The sequence below is a fragment of the Oncorhynchus keta genome, unplaced genomic scaffold (genome assembly GCF_023373465.1).
Source record: "Oncorhynchus keta strain PuntledgeMale-10-30-2019 unplaced genomic scaffold, Oket_V2 Un_scaffold_4810_pilon_pilon, whole genome shotgun sequence".
NCBI lineage: Eukaryota > Metazoa > Chordata > Actinopteri > Salmoniformes > Salmonidae > Oncorhynchus > Oncorhynchus keta.
The window spans coordinates 70,001-75,704 of NW_026290946.1; the positions used below are offsets into that span (position 1 = coordinate 70,001).

Genomic DNA, 5,704 nt, shown 5'->3' on the forward strand with positions numbered 1-5,704 from the left:
GTGGTGAGCAGAGGGATTGGTCTCTAAAGAGAGAGAATTCTCCAGCTCATCAATCATCTCTTTATAGCCCTTCTCACAGGCTCTCCATCATGTAATCACACACACACACACACACACACACACACACACACACACACACACACACACACACACACACACACACACACACACACACACACACACACACACACACACACACACACACACACACACACACACACACACACACACACACACACACACACACACACACGAGACATCTCCCATTGCTGTAAGGAGCTGTCACAGTCTCCCGGCAGTTTGTTGGGGGATTGGATGTGACCAGGACTTACATGTCGTTGGAGCCAACGAGAACAAGATGTCTGAGCGGAGCAGATAAGAATGTAGCCGTTCTGTTTTGTCTGCAGGCCAGAACGAGAGACGTGTGACACTTGACAGTGTTTACAAAACAAAGCGTCCCCACATTTCAGAGAAGGCATCTCAAGATTTGTGGGGAATTAAATGTTTGTTCCAAGTCAACCACGGTTTTTGGTACGTTTATTCAGCTGTTGTAAAAAAAAAATAAAAAAAAATGTGATGTTTTATGTAACATTTCTTGAACACGGATCAATTTAAAGTCTTGTACATTTCCTGTTCTGTTTCTGTGAAGACGACTCTTACTAACAGGATCACTTCCTGTTCTGTTTATGTGGAGACGACTCCACTAACAGGATCACTTCCTGTTCTGTTTCTGTGGAGACGACTCCACTAACAGGATCACTTCCTGTTCTGTTTCTGTGGAGACGACTCCACTAACAGGATCACTTCCTGTTCTGTTTCTGTGGAGACGACTCCACTAACAGGATCACTTCCTGTTCTGTTTCTGTGGAGACGACTCCACTAACAGGATCACTTCCTGTTCTGTTTCTGTGGAGACGACTCCACTAACAGGATCACTTCCTGTTCTGTTTCTGTGGAGACGACTCCACTAACAGGATCACTTCCTGTTCTGTTTATGTGGAGACGACTCCACTAACAGGATCACTTCCTGTTCTGTTTCTGTGGAGACGACTCTTACTAACAGGATCACTTCCTGTTCTGTTTCTGTGGAGACGACTCCACTAACAGGATCACTTCCTGTTCTGTTTATGTGGAGACGACTCCACTAACAGGATCACTTCCTGTTCTGTTTATGTGGAGACGACTCCACTAACAGGATCACTTCCTGTCTGTCTGTGGTGACGACTCCACTACCTGGATCACTTCCTGTCTGTCTGTGGTGACGACTCCACTACCTGGATCACTTCCTGTCTGTCTGTGGTGACGACTCCACTACCTGGATCACTTCCTGTCTGTCTGTGGTGACGACTCCACAACCTGGATCACTTCCTGTCTGTCTGTGGTGACGACTCCACTAACTGGATCACTTCCTGTCTGTCTGTGGTGACGACTCCACTACCAGGATCACTTCCTGTCTGTCTGTGGTGACGACTCCACTACCTGGATCACTTCCTGTCTGTCTGTGGTGACGACTCCACTACCTGGATCACTTCCTGTCTGTCTATGGTGACGACTCCACAACCTGGATCACTTCCTGTCTGTCTGTGGTGACGACTCCACTACCTGGATCACTTCCTGTCTGTCTGTGGTGACAACTCCACTAACTGGATCACTTCCTGTCTGTCTGTGGTGACAACTCCACTAACTGGATCACTTCCTGTCTGTCTGTGGTGACGACTCCACTAACAGGATCACTTCCTGTCTGTCTGTGGTGACGACTCCACTAACTGGATAGGAAACAGGATGTAGTTCTCAGACTAGTGTTCCCGTTGTAACAACAGACAGGATGTAGTTCTCAGACTAGTGTTCCCGTTGTAACAACAGACAGGATGTAGTTCTCGAACCATCAAGCATCACACACACAGTAGAAGGTCATCAGAGGTTAAGGGTTAACTCCAGATGAAATGGGGTCATTTATAGGTAAAGGTGTGTCATTCAGCTGTCTCTTGATAAGGTAAAGGTGTGTCATTCAGCTGTCTCTTGATAAGGTGTGTCATTCAGCTGTCCCTTGATAAGGTAAAGGTGTGTCATTCAGCTGTCTCTTGATAAGGTAAAGGTGTGTCATTCAGCTGTCTCTTGATAAGGTGTGTCATTCAGCTGTCTCTTGATAAGGTAAAGGTGTGTCATTCAGCTGTCTCTTGATAAGGTAAAGGTGTGTCATTCAGCTGTCTCTTGATAAGGTAAAGGTGTGTCATTCAGCTGTCTCTTGATAAGGTAAAGGTGTGTCATTCAGCCGTCTCTTGATAAGGTGTGTCATTCAGCTGTCTCTTGATAAGGTAAAGGTGTGTCATTCAGCCGTCTCTTGATAAGGTAAAGGTGTGTCATTCAGCCGTCTCTTGATAAGGTGTGTCATTCAGCTGTCCCTTGATAAGGTAAAGGTGTGTCATTCAGCTGTCTCTTGATAAGGTAAAGGTGTGTCATTCAGCCGTCTCTTGATAAGGTGTGTCATTCAGCTGTCTCTTGATAAGGTAAAGGTGTGTCATTCAGCCGTCTCTTGATAAGGTGTGTCATTCAGCTGTCTCTTGATAAGGTAAAGGTGTGTCATTCAGCTGTCTCTTGATAAGGTGTGTCATTCAGCTGTCCCTTGATAAGGTAAAGGTGTGTCATTCAGCTGTCTCTTGATAAGGTGTGTCATTCAGCTGTCTCTTGATAAGGTAAAGGTGTGTCATTCAGCTGTCTCTTGATAAGGTAAAGGTGTGTCATTCAGCTGTCTCTTGATAAGGTAAAGGTGTGTCATTCAGCTGTCTCTTGATAAGGTAAAGGTGTGTCATTCAGCTGTCTCTTGATAAGGTGTGTCATTCAGCTGTCTCTTGATAAGGTAAAGGTGTGTCATTCAGCTGTCTCTTGATAAGGTGTGTCATTCAGCTGTCTCTTGATAAGGTAAAGGTGTGTCATTCAGCTGTCTCTTGATAAGGTAAAGGTGTGTCATTCAGCTGTCTCTTGATAAGGTAAAGGTGTGTCATTCAGCTGTCTCTTGATAAGGTGTGTCATTCAGCTGTCTCTTGATAAGGTGTGTCATTCAGCTGTCTCTTGATAAGGTAAAGGTGTGTCATTCAGCTGTCTCTTTATAAGATAAAGGTGTGTCATTCAGCTGCCTCTTGATAAGGTAAAGGTGTGTCATTCAGCTGTCTCTTGATAAGGTGTGTCATTCAGCTGTCTCTTGATAAGGTAAAGGTGTGTCATTCAGCTGTCTCTTGATAAGGTGTGTCATTCAGCTGTCTCTTGATAAGGTAAAGGTGTGTCATTCAGCTGTCTCTTGATAAGGTGTGTCATTCAGCTGTCTCTTGATAAGGTAAAGGTGTGTCATTCAGCTGTCTCTTGATAAGGTGTGTCATTCAGCTGTCTCTTGATAAGGTAAAGGTGTGTCATTCAGCTGTCCCTTGATAAGGTAAAGGTGTGTCATTCAGCTGTCTCTTGATAAGGTAAAGGTGTGTCATTCAGCCGTCTCTTGATAAGGTGTGTCATTCAGCTGTCTCTTGATAAGGTGTGTCATTCAGCTGTCTCTTGATAAGGTAAAGGTGTGTCATTCAGCTGCTAGTGAATGAGTGGTGACTAAAGAGTTAAATGGACCCAGTCACAACAGGAAGTGATGGGTAGGGAGCTCAGCCAGCGTCCTGTGATGTCCAGGACCTGTTTCTGCACCCATATAGAGTTACTGAATACCAGTATGGATCAAACCGATAGTGGAGGTGTAGACTAGTGTTTACCTGCTAGTTAGTTAGTTAGTTAGTTAGTTAGTTAGTTAGTTAGAGGGGTTTAAACTAACACAGTAAACTGATAGTGAAGGTGTAGACTAGTGTTCAGCTGCTAGTTAGTTAGTTAGTTAGTTAGTTAGTTAGTTAGTTAGTTAGTTAGTTAGAGGGGTTTAAACTAACACAGTAAACTGATAGTGAAGGTGTAGACTAGTGTTCAGCTGCTAGTTAGTTTAAACCCCTCTAACTAACTTAACTAACTAACTAACTAACTAGCAGCTGAACACTAGTCTACACCTCCACTATCAGTTTACTGTGTTAGTTTAAACCCCTCTAACTAACTAACTAACACAGTAAACTGATAGTGGAGGTGTAGACTAGTGTTCAGCTGCTAGTTAGTTAGTTAGTTAGAGGGGTTTAAACTAACACAGTAAACTGATAGTGGAGGTGTAGACTAGTGTTCACCTGCTAGTTAGTTAGTTAGTTAGTTAGTTAGAGTGGTTTAAACTAACACAGTAAACTGATAGTGGAGGTGTAGACTAGTGTTCAGCTGCTAGTTAGTTAGTTAGTTAGAGGGGTTTAAACTAACACAGTAAACTGATAGTGGAGGTGTAGACTAGTGTTCACCTGCTAGTTAGTTAGTTAGTTAGTTAGAGTGGTTTAAACTAAAACAGTAAACTAATAGTGAATGTGTAGACTAGTGTTCAGCTGCTAGTTAGTTAGTTAGTTAGTTAGTTAGTTAGTTAGTTAGTTAGTTAGTTAGAGGGGTTTAAACTAACACAGTAAACTGATAGTGAAGGTGTAGACTAGTGTTCAGCTGCTAGTTAGTTAGTTAGTTAGTTAGTTAGTTAGTTAGTTAGTTAGTTAGAGGGGTTTAAACTAACACAGTAAACTGATAGTGAAGGTGTAGACTAGTGTTCAGCTGCTAGTTAGTTAGTTAGTTAGTTAGTTAGTTAGTTAGATAGAGGGGTTTAAACTAACACAGTAAACTGATAGTGGAGGTGTAGACTAGTGTTCACCTGCTAGTTAGTTAGTTAGTTAGTTAGTTAGTTAGAGGGGTTTAAACTAACACAGCACACTGATAGTGAAGGTGTAGACTAGTGTTCAGCTGCTAGTTAGTTAGTTAGTTAGTTAGTTAGTTAGTTAGAGGGGTTTAAACTAACACAGTAAACTGATAGTGGAGGTGTAGACTAGTGTTCACCTGCTAGTTAGTTAGTTAGTTAGTTAGTTAGTTAGTTAGTTAGAGGGGTTTAGACTAACACAGTAAACCGATAGTGAAGGTGTAGACTAGTGTTCAGCTGCTAGTTAGTTAGTTAGTTCGTTAGTTCGTTCGTTAGTTCGTTAGTTAGTTAGTTAGTTAGTTAGTTAGTTAGTTAGTTAGAGGGGTTTAAACTACCACAGTAAACTGAGGACAAAGACAAACAGAATGGCACGACAGGAGGATGGGTTGCACATGAATTGCCTTTTGGGAACAATAAAGATTTCTTGAATTGAATACCTGTTTCTGGACACCGTTGAGCTGCAACACCTTGATGATGAGCGACGCAGTCCGTCCTTTATATTGGATAGTCCTTAACAGAGTCCCCCGTTGTCCACACTGAAGGCCTCAGACCAACGCCAGTTACCCCAGCCCTCTATACAGATATGAAGGAGCTGGGAGAGAGGAGGAGAGGGGAGAAGGGGAGGGGGAGAGGGGAAGGAGAGGAGGAAGGGGAAGGGGGGAGAGGAGGAGGAGTAGAGGGAGGAGAGAGAAGGAGGGGGAGGAAGGAGAGAAGAGACAAACATTAACATACAGTATTTATGCCTGACACACATTAGGAGTGGGGTCAGGAAGTCTGAGAGGGCCCTGACACACACACACACACACACACACACACACACACACACACACACACACACACACACACACACACACACACACACACACACACACACACACACACACACACACACACACACACACACACACACAC

At 43.4% G+C, this 5,704-nt stretch overlaps 1 protein-coding gene across 10 annotated transcripts in view; it reads right to left on the reverse strand.

Moving 5' to 3' along the window:
* Positions 1-5,362, reverse strand: part of LOC127928899 (intermembrane lipid transfer protein VPS13B-like) — a 74,893-nt gene extending 69,531 nt beyond the window's left edge. For all 10 annotated transcript variants that reach the window (XM_052516489.1, XM_052516492.1, XM_052516493.1 and 7 more), the window contains exon 1: positions 5,230-5,362. The gene's annotated coding sequence lies outside the window, so the exon portion shown is untranslated. The remainder of the gene's footprint in view (positions 1-5,229) is intronic.
* Positions 5,363-5,704: the final 342 nt, after the last annotated feature.